At 45.1% G+C, this 21,696-nt stretch overlaps 1 protein-coding gene across 1 annotated transcript in view; it reads left to right on the top strand.

Moving 5' to 3' along the window:
* TSPAN5 (tetraspanin 5) overlaps positions 1–21,696 on the top strand; it is a 205,394-nt gene that overhangs the window by 5,780 nt on the left and 177,918 nt on the right. The window lies entirely within an intron of this gene.

Below are 21,696 nucleotides of genomic sequence, written 5' to 3'. Positions count from 1 at the left end.
AACGTGGCCGGTTCATCTCCTCCTCTGATGAGAGGATTAGCCCTATTAGGTATCCTTGGCTGAGCTTGCGGTTGATGTACGGTATTCCTGTTCCCTTGTATTCCCCCTATTAGTATGCTGCTTTGTCAATTACTGTGGGGCGTGAACAGCCTGATGTCCCATGACGAGGAGCACTGTTGCCCTATAGATATACTGTACCTTGTCGAGGGAACCTAGACATTTCTGCCGCCCTGGGGGCACTCCCTGCAGCTGTCATGAGACTGGGGCGACTCTCGGTGACAGACACGTCTTATCATTTATTTATAATTCTGCCAAATGTTCTGCATAGCAAGCAGGGAGCGTGCCAATGGAAGTATTACACAGCGTTAGAAGGAATTGCTTCCTGCCGATTTTCTATCAGATGTGAATGTGAGATATTTGTTCTGATGCCGTTTGTACTTCTTTTTGTAACACGGGGTAAAGGGGCTTCTACATGTACCGATAAATGCCTGATGGTCAGGCGAGGTGAGAGCGCATTTACATGCAGCAATCATATCCTCTGTATGAGGATGAACAGTCAGCACTGCGATCATTGCTGTTTACACTAATCTTATATGCCCTATATGAGATACAATCACTTGATCAAAGAACGACCGTTTGTTTGGCGGCAGCGATCGGCGATGATTGGGAATGGTGTTGAGCAAACTCGTGTTTTAAGTTCGGCATCCAAAGTTTGGGTTCTTGGAGAATCCTGTTATAGATTCCGCTACCATGGACTATAACCGAATTCTATGACGGCATGCACCACTGAAGCCTATAAGAGACATTCTGTATTGAATTCCGTCATAATAGAAGTCTATGGCCAGCATGAGCCGCTAGGAAAATTCTGGCGCCTCTTTAGACTGCCTGCCGGGAATTTATTAAGATTGGTGTTTCTTACGCTGTTCTTAATTGTGAAGTATGAAGCTTCCAAATTATTAAGAGGCGCAGTCCTCTTAATAATTTTGGCACATTATCAGGGCGTCAGTATGCCAAAGAATGAAAATCTATGCCAACAAGGAAAGTTTACATTCCTGTTTTGCAGGAAAAGCTGCACTTTCCGATTACACTAGTTAATAATCCATAAAATGTACTGGGAAGCTGGAGAAAGGTGAATTAACTGGTTCCATTGGTTTATGGGTTTCGTAATGTACAGCGTTCACTGGATAGTAAAAGTGAGGCCTTAGCTTTATTGTGTGTGTGTTTTATATATATATATATATATATATATATATATATATATATATATATATATATACCGTATTTTTCGCTTGATAAGACGCACCTAGGTTTTTGAGGAGGAAAATAAGAAAAAAATATTTTGAACCAAAAGGCGTGCTTTTGGTAGGTTTTGAACTAATGGTGGTATGTGGATGCTGCGCTGTTATGAGGGATCTGTGGATGCTGCGCTGTTATGAGGGATCTGTGGATGACACACTGTTATGGGAGGATCTGTGGATGACGCACTGTTATGGGGGGATCTGTGGATGACGCACTGTTATGGGGGGTCTGTGGATGACGCACTGTTATGGGGGGGTCTGTGGATGACGCACTGTTATGGGGGGTCTGTGGATGATGCACTGTTATGGGGGGTCTGTGGATGATGCACTGTTATGGGGGGGATCTGTGGATGATGCACTTTTATGGGGGGATATGTGGATGACGCACTGTTATGGGGGGATATGTGGATGACGCACTGTTATGGGGGGATATGTGGATGACGCACTGTTATGGGGGGATATGTGGATGACGCACTGTTATGGGGGGATCTGTGGATGACACTGATGGGGGATCTGTGGATGACACTGATGGGGGATCTGTAGATGACACTTATGTCATCCACAGATCCCCATAAGTGTCATCTACAGATCCCCCATCAGATGCATCAGTGTGGAGGGAGGAGGCGGGACACTCATGGCGGGGCCCGGTGCAGTGGTTCTACTCTAATACACCGGGCCCCGCAGCTGTTAAGTACATTCAATCCGATCCATATCTTAATGTATAACGCACTGTTCTGTACTTACTGTAATACCGTATGTATGGCATTAGGACGGCGCAGACCGGCAGCTCTTTCAGTCATGCGCCGCCTGCCCGCTTATCTCACTTTATGAATGAACAGGCAGGCGGGACAAGCGAAGCATGAGGAGGGAGCTGGGGAAGGCGGCGCATGACCGAGGGAGCTGCCGGTCTGCGCCGTCTTAATGCCATACATACGGTACTACAGTTAGTACAGAACAGTGCGGTATATATTAAAATATGGATCGGATTGAATATACTTAACAGTTGCGGGACCTGGTGTATTAGAGTAGAGTCACTGCACCGGGCCCCGCCATGAGTGTCCCCGCCTCCTCCCTCCACACTTATACTTCGCTGGCTAGGTACTCTGGTTTCCTCCCACACTCCAAAGACAGACTGATAGGGAACTTAGATTGTGAGCCCCATTGGGGACAGTGAGTGATTATAATGTCTGTTAATTGCTGTACTGTGCGGCATTCCCTACAGTTGTACCACATTTTTATTGTTTTTCTTATGTTTCATACTTAAAAGAAACTTTGAAAAAAAAAAAATATAAAATCTTTGCGTGGACATATCTTGACTAAAAGCAAAAAACAATCAATGCAACAGCACTATGCAAACACACATAACAATGTAAATACAACAGTGCCATACTTACTATAAAATACTAATGCTGCGTTATAAATGTGAGATAATTGGCAAATACATCTTATACAAAATTATTTATGCCTGTCTGCCGGCGTCAACGCGTTCTTTATAGGACAGGAGCCTAACCCTAAATACCAGATTCACTGGTGTCATACATGATAGGGATCGACCAATATCGATTTTTTTTTTTGAGCCGATGCCGATAATCTGAACTTTCAGGCTAGTAGCCGATAATTTATACCGATATTCTGTGCATTTTCATTATTTTTTTTTTTTTAACTCGTTTTATTGAAAAAGAGTAACAAGGCACATACATGGCATAGACATATGCATATCATAAGATCACATGCAGTAGGTTACAGCAAGAATAATGCAGACATACCGGAGTAGTATACAGTACAGTACAATAAATAAAGAGTATACAGTCATACAGATGTCGTTATTTCCTTCATGAGCACAGTGTGGACAATCAAAGTATATGGGAGAACACTTAGAGGCGCTATACCCCGCTCAGGGGTTGTCTGACCTTACAGAATTGGGCGAAATGGTTAAAGAAGAATCGCACCATAAACCCCAAACTTTCTGAAATTTGTCAGGGCACTTCCTATTCACATATAGTACTTTCTCGTACAGGACGATCTGATTAACTAGCCTTTTCCAAATACCCACATTAGGAAGATCCTCCGCCATCCACTTAAGGGCAATCACTTTGCGGGCCATAAACAGGGATTCACTGAGTAGTATTTTATTGTAGTGCGACCACCCGTCATTGTCAAATATACCCAGCAGACATACCTTGGGACACTAGCGGAATCGGGCCCATACCCAGTGACGACAAAACCTCTAAGGATATCCTGCCAGTATAATCTGATATGGGAGCAGTCCCACATCATGTGCCAGAAGTCCGCGTTAGTCTGTAAGCATCTAAGGCAGTTAGGCTGAGGCATCCTCCCCATCTTATGCAGCCTGGTAGGAGTCAGATAACTACGGTGCAACATATACAACTGTATCAGTCTGTTGTTAACCGAGGGTGACACAGAGGTGACAGCCTCCAACGCCTCCGTCCAATCCTCTGCAGTAAGATGAGGAATATTACCCCGCCCTCCACCTGGCCTCGGCTAGAATGGGTTGCGAGGACATTCGCAACCCCAGCAGATAAGTATAAAGGGCTGAAATCAAACCCCTAGGTCCCTGTGATTTAACTACACCGATTAAGGGATATGAAGAGATGGCCCTGCTCGGATCCCTAAACTGCACCTGCAGGGCGTGCCTGATCTGCAAGTATCTAAAAAATTGGGTACGCTCTAGGCCAAATTTTTCCTGAATCTGGGAAAAGGAACAGAGAACACCATTCTTATACAAGTCACGCAGCGCATGTATCCCTAAAGATGCCCAGACCTGAGTTCCCTCAATGGACTGTAGATGGGGAAGCAACGGATTATCCCACAGGGGTATATCATCTGCCCAGTCCTGATAACGCCTCAACTTGGAGTCTTTCCAAACTTGATGTGCCAGCTTGTGAATCTGCAATAGTTTCCCCGATATCGACCCTGCCCCTTCTAACACTGGCCATAAACTGGACAACCCCAAGTACTGCTGCAGGTAATATTCCATATTCACAAGAGGCTGCCCATTAACCCAACCGGCTAAAAATTTCAATTGACCCGCTAAGAAGTACAAGTGAAAATCCGGGAGAGCAGCGCCTCCCGACAACCTGGACCGCTGTAACGTGTGTAAGGCTAATTTATGTCTGGCCTTGCCCCAGATAAACTGCACCATTAAGGAGTGAAGCCTGTCAAAAAAATTCCTAGGTATTGGAGTGCAGGCATGTTCCAATAAATATAACCCCTTGGGTAATAGAATCATCTTTATCAAGTTAATCCGACCCATAATAGATATAGGCAACATTTTCCAGACTGCAAACTTGCTAGAAAAAACAGATTCCAAAGGGGCAATATTTCTGGCATACGACTCCCTCGGCTCCTTGGTAATGAAATCCCCAAGTATTTAAAATGATCTACAATCTTCAGATTATGATAATCATTGGGCCAGTCTGCGCTCCATAAAGGCATGAGCGCCGACTTGGTCCAATTGATATGCAAACCCGAATACCGCCCAAACGTCTCTATAATACTGATCGCCCGCGGCAAAGACACCTCCAACCTGCTGATGAACAATATGAGATCGTCTGCGTATAGGCCCACTCTGTCCTCCCTCCCCCCCAGCTCTACGCCCTCATATATTTGATCCCGTCGAATGCGAACAGCCAGATGTTCAATGGCTATTGCAAGCAGGAGAGGGGAAAGAGGGCAACCCTGCCTCGTCCCCCTTTGTAAATCAAAATAAGCTGAGGTGGTACCATTCACCAAGACATTGGCTCTGGGACTTTTATACAATACTCGAATCCACTGCAGAAACCCAGGACCGAAGCCAAACTTCTCCATTACCTTCATCAGATAGGGCCATTCTAGCGAATCGAATGCCTTCGCGGTATCAAGCGAAGCCAAGGCCCACTGCCTGCCATCCTGAGTACCAATTTGGGCTACGACCTGAGTCCTACGTATATTGCTAGAGGTCGAGCGTCCAGGTATAAACCCAGTCTGATCACTATGTATTATGCTGGCTATCATCTTGTTCAACCTATTGGCGAAGATCTTTGTCAGAATCTTATAGTCAAGGTTCAGCAAAGATATCGGCCGATAGGAGGCACATTCCACTGGATCCTTATCCGGCTTCAAAAGCACCACTATAGTCGCTTCATACAACGAATCAGGTAGCCTACCCAACCTCCCCGCCTCCTGGAACATCACCTTAAGTTGAGGCCCAAGTATATCTACATATTTAGCATAAATCTCTAATGGCAGGCCATCAGGGCCAGGGGCCTTCCCATTTGCCAGGTCTTCTATAGCTTCCTGTATCTCCTCAACAGTTATGTCCTCCTCTAACACCTGGCTATCCTCCACTGATAAAGTCGGATGGTCTATCTCAGCTAAATAAGCCTCAAATTCTACCTCCGAGTGCTCCGCTCGTGACCTGTATATATCGCGATAAAAGTCAGCAAAACTCGATAGGATATCTGGCACGGAGTCCCTCACCTCGCCATCCGTGGCCTTAATACGCAGAACCGGCGGGGCTGCCGAATTCCTATGGACAATCTGCGCTAATACTCTCCCAGCCCTATCCCCCACCTCGAAAGCCTGCTGTTTATAAAAGAACATCTTCCGACTACTCTTTTCATGCAAGTGTACCAGATACATCCTGCCCTTCTGCAACCAGTCCTGCCTGTTCACCTCAGAGGGATCCGCTGCAAATCTCGCTTCAGCCTCCCTAACACATATGTTAAAGGAATCCTCCTTCTCCCTGGTCTCCCTCTTGATATAAGATATAGAAGATTTAAGACATCCCCTAAGGTATGCTTTAAGGGTATCCCACAATAATAACGGATTCGTTTCCACATCCTGCACCTCCAGAAACACACGCAACTGATCAGGAATCCTGTCCTGATCCTTCAGGAGCGTGAGCCAGAAAGGGTGAATTCTCAGCTTCGTCCCAGACCTCTTCTCCCGTGAATCATTCAGCCTAACTAGTACTGGTGCATGATCCGAGACGCTCCTGGGACCATAAGAAATATCCGACAATCCCAGGCACACCTCAGGGGAACCAAACACGTAGTCTATCCTAGACATTGCACCGGCGGAATGAGTAAAACATGAATACTCTATGGAGTCCGGATGTCTCTCCCTCCACAGGTCCAACCATCCCATCTCCGCAATCCAAGACGCCAATAAACTCGGCGCACCAGATGGCGGGGAAGCCGGATTAGCATGAAGACGATCCAACCGCAGGTCCATAACCATGTTCAAATCCCCCATACACAGCAGCCCAGCATGCGGATACTGAGCTACAAAAATAGCCGCGGTCTGCAGAAGTGACATGTTAGCAGGTGGGGGGCAATAGATGTTTAAAATCACAAACGGCATATTATTCACATGCGCATGGACAAAAATATACCTGCCCTCTGCATCAGACTCAACTGCATGCGGTTCCCACCTAATAGAACGGTTAACAAGCAGGGACACTCCTCTTGAATGGGAAGTACCAAAAGAGTGACTAGCCCATTGGACCCAGGGTTTCTGTAATCTAGACGCCGTTTCGGCCGTGAGGTGGGTCTCTTGTAAGCCAAGCAAATGTGGGTTATATCTACGGACATGTGCAAACACGGACATCCTCTTACCCGGAGCTCCCAGACCCCTCACATTCCACGACATCAACATAAAGGCAGCCATTTCTCCTGTGTCATCCGGCTACAAACCAGGCTGTCTACCCTCCAGGGACCTCTGTGCAAACTCCTCCCCATCATGTTACATACATATATCTTGCCACCCACTAGCAATGTCATACCATACAGTGCCCATACACAATAAAACAACATAAATGTGAACCAACCATGCCATAAACTAGCATTGAAAAACAATGTATAATGCCAAAAGACAGGTAATATCTCCTGTGTGGCTACGTATTCAGGGACCAGCATGTCACGAGGTGGAAAACAGAACATGCCGGTATCTGACCAACTCCCTTAGCACGATATGGTCGTGCTTGCAGCTATCATCATATGCATATAAACAGTGAAACAGCATAACTCACGCCGATATCATAATGTCAGCCCGATGCCCCGTTTGGGCAGCTAAGCACCACCTGTATGTACAGAATACGTCCCGGCCGACCCTTAAGGTCCCTTGGGTACAGCAAAGGTGGGTTGCTGAAGTGCTGCTTTGCTTCATGGCGGCGGCGGTGATCTTCGCCTCTTCCTTGCGACCCAGTCATCCGCCTCCTTGGGATCCGTAAAAAAGATTGATCTGTCGCCATCCACCACCCGCAGCCTGGCGGGGTATGCCATAGAATATGGTAAGTTCATGTCCCGAAGTCTCCTTTTCACAGCAACGAAGGTCGCCCTCCTCTTCTGCAGGTCAGCGGAAAAATCAGGGAACAAAGACACCTTGGCATTCTCGTGCATGACGGTCTGCTTTTTCCTGGCGTGGGTAAGGATCAAATCCCGGTCTTTCCAATTCAGCATGCGGGCCAGGAGCGGTCTAGGCGGGGCTCCCGGAGGCGGCGGACGCGCCGGTACCCTGTGGGCCCTCTCAACTGCATACGCCATAGAAAACGCCGCCTCAGGAAAGGTCGATTTAAACCAGGCCTCCAGAAATGCCGCAGGATCCTGCCCCTCCGTCCTCTCAGGCAGGCCCAGTATGCGCACGTTGTTCCGCCTGGCCCTGTTCTCCAGGTCGTCGCACTTCTGCTGCCATAAAGAGACTGAACCCTCCAGGGCTTGGATCTTGGCAGGTAGCGGGCGTGTGAGGTCCTCCAGCTCGGAGATTCTATCCTCCGTCCCCCTCACTCTGTCCCTCAGTTGCTGGACATCATGCCTGAGGAGGCCCACGTCCACACGCACCTCCTCTATCTTAGTCGTGAGGGAGGTCTGGCACACCAATATCGCGGCCATTAGCTGGTCATGCGCCTCTTTTGGGGTAAGTTCCACCGCCTCTGGCTCGTCCGCAGCCGCCTGCAATGCCGCCTGACCTCGGGTGTGCTGAGATCGGGGCGTTCCGCTCGCCGCGGCGCCATGTTGGGTGTCCTGGCGCGCGAATTCTTTCAGCCGGTCCGCGGCGGCTTGCGCTTTGCTGGGGCCCATCACGGACTGTAAGTAGGATCCGAGCTGTCGCCTGCCGCTTCAGATGGAATACAAAGCTGCTCTAGCACTCAGGATGGCTCAGGATGGTATACGGGAGCCGGAGCTCAGATCATATGCGACCGCTCATGTCGGCCGTTAGCCACGCCCCCGTGCATTTTCATTTTTGAAAAAACAAAAAATTCCTACACAAATCTGCTGAAAATGAACGTTTATTGTTAACGTATAGCTTTTTTTGGTAAATTTTTCTTTTTCATTTACAGTATACTTAATATTTGGTCTTTGTGTTTTTTAAACTTTTTTTTAAATTAACTTTTAGCCCCCTTAGGGGCTAGAACCCTTGTCCTGTTCACCCTGATAAAGCTTTATTAGGGTGAATAGGACTTACACTCTCCCTGCTTCCCTCTGCTTTATGCACACAGCAGCAGGGGAGCCGATTATGGCAGCCAGGGCTTCAGTAGTGTCCTGGCTGCCATGGTAACTGATCGGAGCCCCAGGATTACACTGCTGGGGCTCTGATCAGAAGCTGCCATTGCCACCAATGAGAGGAGGTGAGAGGGGACCCTGTGGTCACTGCCACCGATGATTTTAATACTGGGGAATGGGGGCAGGGGACACACTGCGCCACCAATGTTTTTAATACTGGGGTTGGGGGGGCGCACTGCGCCACCAATGTTTTTAATACGGGGTTGGGTGGGGGGCGCACTACGCCACCAATGTTTTTAATACTGGGGTTGGGGGGTTGCACTGTGCCAGGAGATGTTATACTGTATGGGGCAGCCACAGGGAGAGGTTATACTCTATGGGGGCAGCCACAAGGAGAGGTTATACTCTATGGGGGCAGCCACAAGGAGAGGTTATGCTGTATGGGGATGGGCAGCCACAATGAGACATTATACTGTGTGGGATAGCCACAAGGAGATGTTATACTGTATGGGGCAGCCACATGGAGAGATTATACTGTATAGGGGCAGACACAAGGAGATGTTATACTGTATAGGGGCAGCCACAAGTTGACGTTATACTGTCTGGGGGCCACAAGGAGACATTATACTGTGTGGGGGCACAAGGTGACATTATACTGTGTGGGGGCACAAGGTGACATTATACTGTGTGAACAAGTTTTGACCCCCCCCCCCCCCCCCCCCAGTATAATAATGTCATGTTGCTCATGTATGGAGGACTCATTATTCCCTAATGCCTGCTATTATAGATCAGTGTGCAGACTGCAGCTTGCAGGCAGGAAGGAAGGACTTGGCCACATGTCCGCAGAAGACAGACATAGCACCTTTTATGTATGACACCCGGGCCGGTTCTATTCTATGTTTAAGGTCTCATCTCTCTCACTCCTCGCAGGCCAAACTCTGTGTGTGTGAGTTGGAGAGACTTTTCCCGCCTGGCTGTTGTGCTCGCCTCTGCTGTTATCCAATTCCGACGTTGGTGGGCGGAGACATGAATATGGGGAGCTAGGAGGAGCCGGGGCGGCCGCTGCGGGCAGTAATGTGGTTGTAAGTAGTGTTATGCAGGATGCAGGGACCAGCGGACACAGATTTAGAAGCTGTCAGCGCACATATGACCGCTTCTATGACGTCACAAAATACAGCGGTTGTTAGGAAACAGCGATATCGCCATATGGTCAACCAGTATGACACCAGTAAATGTGGTATTAAGTGTTGGGTTCCTGTCCTAAAGAGATCGCCTTGACGCTGGCTGACAGGCTCAAATAGTTTTGTACAAAATGTATTTGCCAAGAATCTCACATTTATAACGCAGCATTATTATTTTATATAGTGAGTATGGCACTGTTGTATTTACTGCATTTGTGTTTGCAGAGTTCTGTTGCATTGTTTGTTTTTTGCTTTTGTGCTCCCAGCCATAGCGACATGCATTTGCGCACTGGGATGTGCTGACCAACCCCCAATTTTACTTTCTTTACATATTTTGACCCCCATAGCATTTATATATTTTTCTCTTCAGATTTGCCAGCTCATTTTTTTGTGGGACGTTTAGTAGTTTTATTAATACCATTTTGAAGTGTGTAGGACTTTTTGATCACTTTTTATTCAAATTTTTGGGGAGCTGAAGCAACAAAAAAAATGGTGAATAAGCCATTTTGATTTTTTTCTGCTATGCCGTTTACCATATGAAATAATTATTGTTATATTTCAATAGCAGGAGCATTTTGGGAGGTGGTGTTTATTTATTTATTTTTATTTGAAGAAAAGTGGGGACAATGTAATTTTTTAAAATATTTTTTAAAACTTTAAAACCTATTTTTACACTTATTTTAAGTCTCCCTTGGGAACTTTTACATGTGATAATCTATTTGCTTGTCCCCTAGACTGCAATAATTTAACATTGCAGCCTATGGGAGATTCACGTTCCTATTAAGTCCTTCGGCAGGCAGGACTCTAAAGGGACTTCTCTGTGGCAGGCCTTTGAACCTTTAGAGGCCCCTAAGCAGACGAACAGCTCCATCGATCTCTGCACAGGAGAGCCATTCGGGCTTTGGGAGCACTGATACCGTAATCACAATTGATCATGGAATGTGAGGGGTTGGATGTCTATGCTTGGCGTTATTGCCGATCATGGACTCTGCCGCTGGGTGTCTGTTGTATAAAACAGCAAGCACCCGACAGCTATGGAATCTATCAGTAGTTTTGTGAGACTTTCATCATCAGGGATGGTGGAATATGAGCTGTTATTCTGCCAGATTCTGCTTCTTAAAATGCACTGGAGGTGGAACTTCACTGGGAAGTGCTCTCTGCATTGAATACTACCCTGTCACTCAGAGCAGAGAGGAGCCACTGTGAAACATCTCAATTCAGTAGGCACTTTACAGTGAAGAACTGCCTCCTGGGCACTTGCAAGAGCAAAATCTGGCAGAATAAAAGTTAATATTCTTACTACTACGTCCGGATAATAAAAACCATACAAATGGTATGTTTGTCCTATTCTCCCCAGCCCCAACCTATTGCTGTCAGCAGTTTAGCTTGGTTGGAACTGCTGACAGACTCCCTTTAAAAAGCTCCCACAACAATTATCAGGCATTTCAGGCATAACATCACAGGCATTTAAGTCAGGACCCTCTGTACCTCCCAACTGGTTTTGCCTTTCCAGATTTTTCAAGGGATTAGGTACGGAGTCAACTGATGTTCCATATATCCAATCTATCCCAGGAATGGGCCATTTGGATATAGTTACATATAATAATATATCTAAAATACTTCTGTTTTGTACTAAAAGTAATCTTTAAAGGGCATCTGTCAGCAGATTTGTACCTATGAAATTGGCTGACTGGTTACATGTGCGCTTGGCAGCTAAAGGCATCTGTGTTGGTCCCATGTTCTTATGTGCCCGCATTGCTGAGAATAATGATCTTTTGTTCTATGCAAATGAGCAATGGGGGCGTTGCCATTACACCTAGAAGCTCCACTTTCTCTGCAACTGTCGCACCCTCTCCACTTTGATTGTCAGATTCAGATGTGATGATATTTTCACTGCCTGGTCCTGTCAATCAAAGTGGAGAGGGTGCGGCAGTTGCAGAGAGAGCTGAGCCTCTTGGTGTAACGACAACGCCCCCATTGCTCCTAGAGCCTCATTTGCATATATGTAAACATCATATGTATTTTCCATAACTATGGGCTACATTTAACAAAGCTTTACACCAGATTTCTGGCATTCAAAAGTTCTTACACATTTTTTGCACAAGTAACATTTCGCATAAACATGTGCTACTTATTTCCGTCACATTTGCACTGGATGTTTCTGGCACATTGATTCATCAATAAGTAAAAATGTGATACAACATTATGATGCACAAAAAAAAAAAGTACATTTTGCTGCTTCTTACGGCGATGTCTGTTGGAGGGTCAGTTCACATGGATCTCTTCTCTCCAGATTCAGCCGTTCACTGCCAGACCCCACTGATTATAGTGTAGGACCTGGATCTCATGAATTTCTCATCCAACACGTTTTAATGCAGTAGTGTGGGCAATCCAGTGATAACCGCTATCTAGTGGGGCACTATCACAGGAAAACAAATATATGTTCTCATTGACTCCCTTTGTAGCATTGCTGCCACCAAGTCCTCTGGGAGGTTTACTTCAAAAGAAGCAGTTTGTGTAGAAAATAATCCTTAGGATATTATGGAGATTACCTCAATTTCCTGCGCTGGTTTGCACAGGCTATGACATGGACTGAAATGGAATATCAGCATAAATCCGCCACTCCTGATTTCATGCCTTTTGTCACATCATTTATGCCGTTTCTATAGAAACACTCTAGGACATTACCCAGCAAGTCAAAAAATCCCTTGGTATAAAGTGGTTTTACAACTAGAGACGCTTTCCAGAAAGTCAGTTCACTACACCTTGTAGAGCAAATGGAAATTATATTCTGGAGCTTTCTATGGGCTTGTAATGACCCACTTGTAGACACAAGCTTCTTATGTGTAATATGTGAGGAGTTATATATCTAGACTTCACTTAGAATGATCCACGTGTAGACCCGGCTTCTTATGTGTAATATGTGAGGAGTTATATATCTAGACTTCACTTAGAATGATCCACGTGTAGACCCGGCTTCCTATGTGTATCATGTGAGAAGTTATATATCTAGACTTCACTTAGAATGACCCACGTGTAGACACGTGCTTCTTATGTGTAACATGTGAGAAGTTATATATCTAGACTTCACTTAGAATGACCCACATGTAGACACGTGCTTCTTATGTGTAATATGTGAGGAGTTATATATCTAGACTTCACTTAGAATGATCCACGTGTAGACACGAGCTTCTTATGTGTAACATGTGAGAAGTTATATATCTAGACTTCACTTATAATGACCCACATGTAGACCCGGCTTCCTATGTGTATCATGTGAGAAGTTATATATCTAGACTTCACTTAGAATGATCCACGTGTAGACACGTGCTTCTTATGTGTAATATGTGAGAAGTTATATATCTAGACTTCACTTAGAATGACCCACTTGTAGACCCGGCTTCCTATGTGTAACATGAGAAGTTATATATCTAGACTTCACTTATAATGACCCACATGTAGACACGGCTTCCTATGTGTAAAATGTGAGAAGTTATATATCTAGACTTCACTTAGAATGACCCACATGTAGACACGTGCTTCTGTGTAATATGTGAGGAGTTATATATCTAGACTTCACTTAGAATGACCCACGTGTAGACACAGCTTCTTATGTGTAATATGTGAGAAGTTATATATCTAGACTTCACTTATAATGACCCACGTGTAGACACAGCTTCTTATGTGTAACATGTGAGAAGTTATATATCTAGACTTCACTTATAATGACCCACGTGTAGACACGAGGTTCTTATGTGTAATATGTGAGAAGTTATATATCTAGACTTCACTTATAATGACCCACGTGTAGACACAGCTTCTTATGTGTAACATGTGAGAAGTTACATGTAGACACGTGCTTCTTATGTGTAACGTGTGAGAAGTTATATATCTAGACTTCACTTAGAATGACCCACGTGTAGACACGGCTTCTTATGTGTAACATGTGAGAAGTTATATATCTAGACCACTTAGAATGATCCACGTGTAGACACAGCTTCTTATGTGTAACATGTGAGAAGTTACATGTAGACATCTATGGAGCTATAGCACTTGTAATGATCCATGTGTAGACTTATGTTTCTTGCATTTGTTATCTCCTGAAATAAAAATTGACATGGAAATGAAAGTCCCCGAATTTTCACCTTGTTGGATATATTGCAATGCTCAGATGCTAGATTTCTAAAGGAGACAACTGAGTAACTGCCAGTGGCATTACAGCATAGTATAGGGGTCGGAATTACTTTAGAGGGTCTGAAATTAAGTCTCAATTTGAGGTTTGACTTAATTTTGGCATATTGTCTTTGATCTGATTTGTATTAAAGGGGTTTTCCGAGATTTTTATACTGATGACCTATCCTAGGTCATGAATATTTCTGATCATGGGGTCCGACACCCTGGACCCCCACCGATCAGCTGTTTAAGAATGCAAAGAAGGCAGTGGGCTTTGCAGTTTCTCATTGCTCACGAAGCCCAGCGCCGTACATTGTATAGCGGCTGTATTTGGTATCTCAGCTCATCTCCATTCACTGAGGCCGAGCTGTGCCTAGGCCATGTGACTGATGAACCTAATGTCATATGGCCTAGGAAAAGCTGGAGAAGGCCTTTCTCAAACAGGTAATCGCAAGTGTCCCGGGTGTCGGACCCACACCGAACATATATTGATGACCTATCCAGAATTCATTAATTTTCTTCTTAGGCCTAGGGCCTGGCTGCATTTTGGGGCCAGAAATAATATTAGGGTCTGGTCTGAGGTCTGAATATGTTTCAAGGACTGGTCTAGAGCTTGAATTAATTTTCAAGTCTAATAAATTTACAGATAATGTTGGGGTACAAAATAAAAAAACTGATAAGGGGACGATCACACCACTGCTAGTACGGTAATTTCTGTTCTGCTCCGTTATGAGAGCAGAACTGCAAAAAAAACAGAACTTCCGGATTCAGCACATAAATGAGCCGAACGGAGGGGAACAGACTCCTTTGACCACAGTGGAGTCCGTTCACTTTCCGTTTGGGAGCCTGTTCATTTCATGTAGGACTTTTTTGCCCAGTCTTTTGACAGAATCAGTGACAGAGGCCCTGAACGGAGCCTGCAGCACAGATGTGAACAAGCCCTGGTGGTGATCCTGGTTGTTTGACTTCCTGCCCCCTTCGCCAGCTGCCTCTCCTGCTGCCTTGTAGTGGAAGAAGAGGCCATGATGGTCCGTGGAGATACCCTTTAAATACATTATTCAAACATGCTTTAGTCTTTTCCCTTTGTATCAGCTTTTCTTGCATGTTCTCAATATAATGGTATAGATCATTTTGGATTCAGACTTAATGGCGTCTTGGGGAGTATCGGGTTAGGCAAGACCAGCTCCATATGTGGCGGCAGCAGTTTGAGAGAAGTTGTGGTTTTCTCAAGTTTATTTAATGTATAGTGCTTAAAAGGGCATATTCATCAAAGATTCTGTAATTATGGCTTACTACAAAGCCAAAGCATGCTGTAGTATTTTTCATCCTTCCATCAGCTTTCTAAATGTAATCTCTGGCTCAGGACGGCAGGACAGCCACATAAAATGTGTCTGGAGCAATTAGTGGTTATGTTGAAAGCAGATTGAAGCTGTACATTTCTGTCTATACTTAACTGTAAAGTGCACAGTACACAGCAGCAGTTATACTCTAATATATATGTGTATGTGGAACATATCATTGGCAAGAGTACAGATGTATTCTAGCTTCAGACCGATAAAGTGACACAGGCAGGGGTTGTCACATGAATACAGTCTCCTTTTTAACTGTAGAATTGTGGAGAAATGGAGAACCGCACTCTAAGGGCTGTTTCACACGAGCGAGTCCATTGCGGGAATCGCGCTCTGTGTGTGAGCGTGATCCTCTGCTCTGGACTTGCAGGAGCGCACGGCATTATCATGATTTATAATGCTATGTGTCTCTGCATGGCCTTATTTCCACAGAATCATAGTGACATAAAGCTGTCACTATGATTCTGTAGAAATAAGGCCAAGCAGAGACACATAGCATTATAAATCAGTATAATTCTGTGCGCTCCTGCAAGTCCAGAGCAGGGGATCACACTCGCACACAGAGCGCGATTCCTGCAATGGACTCGCTCGTGTGAAACAGCCCTAAAGGTTTTCTGGTGCCTGGTGCCAACAAGGGCTGGATTAGCCACGATACATGTAGTAAAGATTGAGGCACTCAGATCATTCAGCTTTGCATTTCAGAAAAAGTTTATTAATACATTAGTTTCATAGTCCAGTTGCCCAATTTTCACATCAAACTTAGGTAAAGAAAAATGACCGAACGTTTCGGCCTCAATGGACCTTCCTCAGTGGTCAAATTGTATCTGTTAGGCATGTGGGGCGAATGGCAGGGCGCTGGATGTGCCTTTTTAACTGTAGGCCTGATCGGCATGGGCTTCTCTAGCCCCCGGTGTCAGCTGCCATCATCGGGACAAGCTGCATGTAGCCATCCAGTGTCTTGTTTATTGCATGGGGGGGGGCCTGGTCTACCATCCCTATTATGGCACAGGGGACATCCTCTATAGCTGCCATATTCCATAACAGAGCCCATTAAAGAGGTTGTCCCACCATAAGGACTTATCCCTTATCCTGTCAACTGCTGGAACCCTTGCTAATCACAATAGGAGTGAATGGTGCGAAGGTCACGTAGGTGTTTTACTGCTCCATTCAACTCTATGGGACCGCTGTGCTTTCTGAAGAGAAACATTTATAATATTTTATCAAATGAGAAGAAAGGGTGAAAATGAGCTCTTAACAAGCTCTGCCTCTAATGCCACCAGGTATAAGGCAGCTATCCTACTAGTCAATGTTCAACTAGTAGGTCTTGAGACATGACTTGTTTTAAGGCCGATTCATTGGCCTGTATTTGTGGGAGGGGCTCTGCCATGCTATTTAGGTTCCATTCCCCCTCCCCTACATCCTACGTCTGCTCAACACACCCACCCTTCCCACCCTCCTTTTCATCATCTCACCAGGGGATGGCCTCCTTCAGTCATCCCTACGACGTTGCGGTTACGGCACAAATCAAACCGTTTAGTTGACTACCAGTTAGGGTCCCGGTACAGGGGTAGCCCCGACCACAAGTATAATAATGAAACCAGCATCTCATCTGCATACAGCTGTTTCGGGGTCATTACCCCTCATCAGTGCAGAGCAGAGAGTACTGGCTTAGCTGGGTGAGTGGCCTAAGGCTACTTTCACAATAGCGTTTTTGCTGGATCAGTTACTGAGAATACAACCGTTTGCATCCGTTATGAATTGATCCTGTTGTATTATCTTTAACATTGCCAAGACCGATTAAAAGTCACCATTGAAAGTCAATGGGGGACGCATCTGTTTTCTATTGTGTCAGAGTTAAACGGATCCGTCCCCATTGACTTGCATTGTGAGTCATGACGGATCCGTCTTGCTCTGCATCCCATGACGGAAAGAAAACCGCAGCATGCTGCAGTTTGCTCTCCGGTATGGGAACGCAACCAAACGAAAAGGAATGCGTTTTGGAGCACTCCGTTCTGTTCAGTTACATTTTGTACCCATTGACAATGAATGAGGACAAAACGGAAGTGTTTTTTTTTCCTGTATTGAGACCCTATGACGGATCTCAATACCGGAAAATAGAAATGCAAGTGTGAAAGGAGCCCAAGTCAGGATTTAGGGGGGTACTATATCTCCTTATGGAAAATGCCTTAATCAGAGTCGTTTAGGCCATATATGCTCCTCTGGAATTGTGGGAAGAAGGTATGCAAATGAGATACTTAGCAATTAAATAAAAGAAGTCCTAGATATTATTCTTGTAGATGATGCTCCTCTGTGGTGTATCACTAGTTCACATGAACTTCAGCTTAGAAGACCTTGCTCTATATTCCTCTCCAGGAGCTGTTTGGTGGGGTTCTCAGATTATCTTATCATTGCCTCTGTCTCTGGAACTTTTATTTCCAACATAGTGACCTTGCAGGTTTATAAAATTATACATATTTTTTTCATTTACAGTCAGGTCCATAAATATTGGGACATTGACACAATTGTAATATTTTTGGCTCTGTACACCACCACAATAGATTTGAAATGAAACGAACAAGATGTACTTTAACTGCAGACTGTCAGCTTTAATTTGAGGGAATTTACATCCAAATCCGGTGAACGGTGTAGGAATTACAACAGTTTGCATATGTGCATCCCACTTGTTAAGGGACCAAAAGTAATGGGACAGTTGACTTCTTAGCTGTTCCATGGCCAGGTGTGTTTTATTCCCTCATTATCCCAATTACAATGACCAGATAAAAGGTCCAGAGTTAATTTCAAGTGTGCTATTTGCATTTGGAATCTGTTGCTGTAATGTAAACTCTCAAGATGAGACCCAAACAGCTGTCACTATCAGTGAAACAAGCCATCGTTAGGCTGAAAAAACAAAACAAACCCATCGGAGAGATAGCAAAAACATTAGGCGTGGCCAAAACAACTGTTTGGAACATTCTTAAAAAGAAAGAACACACCGGTGAGCTCGGCAACACCAAAAGACTCGGAAGACCACGGAAAACTGTGGTGGATGACCGAATAATTATTTCCTTGGTGAAGAAAACTCCCTTCGCAACAGTTGGCCAGATCAAGAACACTCTCCAGGAGGTAGGTGTATGTGTGTTAAAGTCAGCAATCAAGAGAAGACTTCACCAGAGTGAATACAGAGGGTTCACCACAAGATGTAAACCATTGGTGAGCCTCAAAAACAGGAAGGCCAGATTAGAGTTTGCCAAACGACATCTAAAAAATCCTTCACAGTTCTGGAACAACATCCTATGGACAGATGAGACCATGATCAACTTGTGATGAGAAGAAAAGAGTATGGAGAAGGAAAGGAACTGCTCATGATCCTAAGCATACCACCTCATCAGTGAAGCATGCTGGTGGTAGTGTCATGGTGTGGGCATGTATGGCTGCCAATGGAACTGGTTCTCTTGTATTTATTGATGATGTAACTGCTGACAAAAGTAGCAGGATGAATTCTGAAGTGTTTCGGGCAATGTTATCTGCTCATATTCAGCCAAATGCTTCAGAACTCATTGGACGCCGCTTCACAGTGCAGATGGACAATGACCCAAAGCATACTGCAAAAGCAACCAAAGAGATGTTTAAGGGTAAGAAGTGGAAGTCAATCACCGGACCTGAATCTGATTGAGCATGCATTTTTACTTGCTGAAGACAAATCTGAAGGGAAAATGCCCCAAGAACAAGCAGGAACTGAAGACAGTTACAGTAGAGGCCTGGCAGGGCATCACCGGGGATGAAACCCAGCGTCTGGTGATGTCTATGCGTTCCAGACTTCAGGCTGTAATTGACTGCAAAGGATTTGCAACCAAGTATTAAAAAGTGAAAGTTTGATTTATGATTATTATTCTGTCCCATTACTTTTGGTCCCTTAACACATGGGAGGCACATATGCAAACTGTTGTAATTCCTACACCATTCACCTGATTTGATTGTAAATACCCTCAAATTGAAGCTGACAGTCTGCAGTTAAAGCACTTCTTGTTCGTTTCATTTCAAATCCATTGTGGTGGTGTATAGAGCCAAAAATGTTAGAATTGTGTAGATGTCCCAATATTTATGGACCTGGCTGTAGTTACTCAGGGAAAGAAAGCAAATTAAGGCCACAGTGTTCCCTCAGTCTTAGAAGCACATGGGTATCTATATCAGCTCTGCAGTTTGTAGCCCCCCCACCCCGGCAACACGTGATATCTCAGCTTCCAGGACCATCGTGTGGTATGGGTGGATGGATTTGAGAACTACCGATACTGTTTTTATCTTTTGTAATATGGATGGCTCTTGAGTATCTTTATATTGCACAATACATTATTTCCTCTGGTTTCTCCGTGCTGCACAAGAACTACATTGTAAAGCAATAACTGTTTTCCATATGTGCGCCTTAGAGAAAAATGGACTTCTCATGTGTTGGGAAGAGCGACATAGTACAAAAACCTTCCCATGCATTACAATATGGCCGTTGTTGTAGCCAAAGCGAAATCATCTTCATAAACAGTAGCTCTGCGGAGCGTAGAGAATGAGAGGCTCAGAATATACAGCAGGTTTTGCCATCATTATGTTACACTGGAGCGTCATATACCCGAAAATTATTTCCAGGCCAGGAAAAAGCCTTAGACTCATAAAACTACCGTACATAGTATTTACAGCCGTGACTCATGCTGGTTACACGACATGCTACTTCTATTCACAGCATGTTTGGGCTATACAGTTACGTTTTTTATTTTATTTTTAAGGAAACCTACTGCAAACATGCACTTACATTCAAAAGGCTTTTTAGACTACTTTCACACCAGCGTTTTGGCTTTCCGTTTGTGAGATCCGTTCAGGGCTCACAAGCGGTCCAAAACGGATTCGTTTTGCCCTAATGCATTCTGAATGGATAAGGATCCGCTCAGAATGCATCAGTTTGCCTCCGTTCCGTCTCCATTCCGCTCTGGAGGCGGACAACAAAACATTGCCTGCAGCGTTTTGGTGTCCGCCTGACGATGCGGAGCCAAACGGATCTGTCCTGACACACAATGGAAGTCAATGGGGACAGATCTGTCTGTAATGGCTCCGTCTGAGGCGGATCCGTTGCAATTCGTTTTGCTTTACTGAGCATGCTCTATAAATGTCACCATCCCCAGCAAACATTGCGGCCATCTTGGAAAAAGTTCTCAGCAAACAGGTATGTTTAGAAAGTTCTATCTATCTATCCTTCCTTCCTTCCTTATGGCACTGGGATGTGGGTGCTTGGACAGATGGCACACAGGTGTGGGGCTGATGGCAAGTTTGGTGGGAACGAGGCATTGTCAGTGGGTCATGGAACGGGACAAATTATTGCACAGTGGGGCGGGGGGTGCGGCGACAAAGAGTGGGGGCAGATTGTCCATAGGTGTGGCGGGTGTCAGGCGGGGAAAGATGTACTATTTGGGGGTCATGTAATAGGGGGCCCATGATTGCAAAGGGGAGTGGGGGGGCTTTGTGCAGATTACACAGAGGTGGTGCTGGTGGCAAGTTTTGGGGGCATGTTTTTGGGGCATGAGGGACTGTTGGTGGGTTATGGATTAGGGGGCAGATTATTGCACTGGGGGGGCCAGGATGGCACTGAATGGGGCAGATTGCCGAGAGGTGTGGCTGATGGCAGGGGGGTGGAAGAGGCACTGTTGGGGGCTCACGTCATGTGGGCAGATTATGGCGAGGGGGTTTATTTGATGGTAATAGAGGGGGCAGATGGCAATGGGGGGCTGTTGGCATGTGGGCAGATTATGGTATGGGGGGGAGTTGATGGCACTGGGAGGGGGGCAGATGGTAGCGGTGGAGGCAGATGGCAATACGGGGCTGCAGATGGCACTGAGGGGGGGCATCTCCTCCATTCAAAAAAAATAAAAAATTGGGGGCGAAAAAAATAATAAAGTAAGTTATTAAAATACATTTGTGATATCTATGTCAATTTTGGTGTATAGTGTTTAATCAACATTTACTTTTGTATTATGTCTCTGCAGATGGTTGAAGCCTCAGAATATGATACACGAAGGCCACCAGAAGGCGCCGTCGGATACAACAAGTGGTAAGTACAAGCGACAATAGTATTTTCTAATCCAATAAGATTCATAGCATTAATCATTATTTATCTTTGTTGTTGTCTTCATCAACCAGCTCTGCCGCAGCAGCA

The sequence above is a fragment of the Bufo gargarizans genome, chromosome 1, assembly GCF_014858855.1.
Source record: "Bufo gargarizans isolate SCDJY-AF-19 chromosome 1, ASM1485885v1, whole genome shotgun sequence".
In the NCBI taxonomy this organism is placed as follows: Eukaryota; Metazoa; Chordata; class Amphibia; order Anura; family Bufonidae; genus Bufo; species Bufo gargarizans.
Note: the sequence above shows the minus strand (reverse complement) of the source record. Positions and strands in the feature narration are given on the sequence as shown.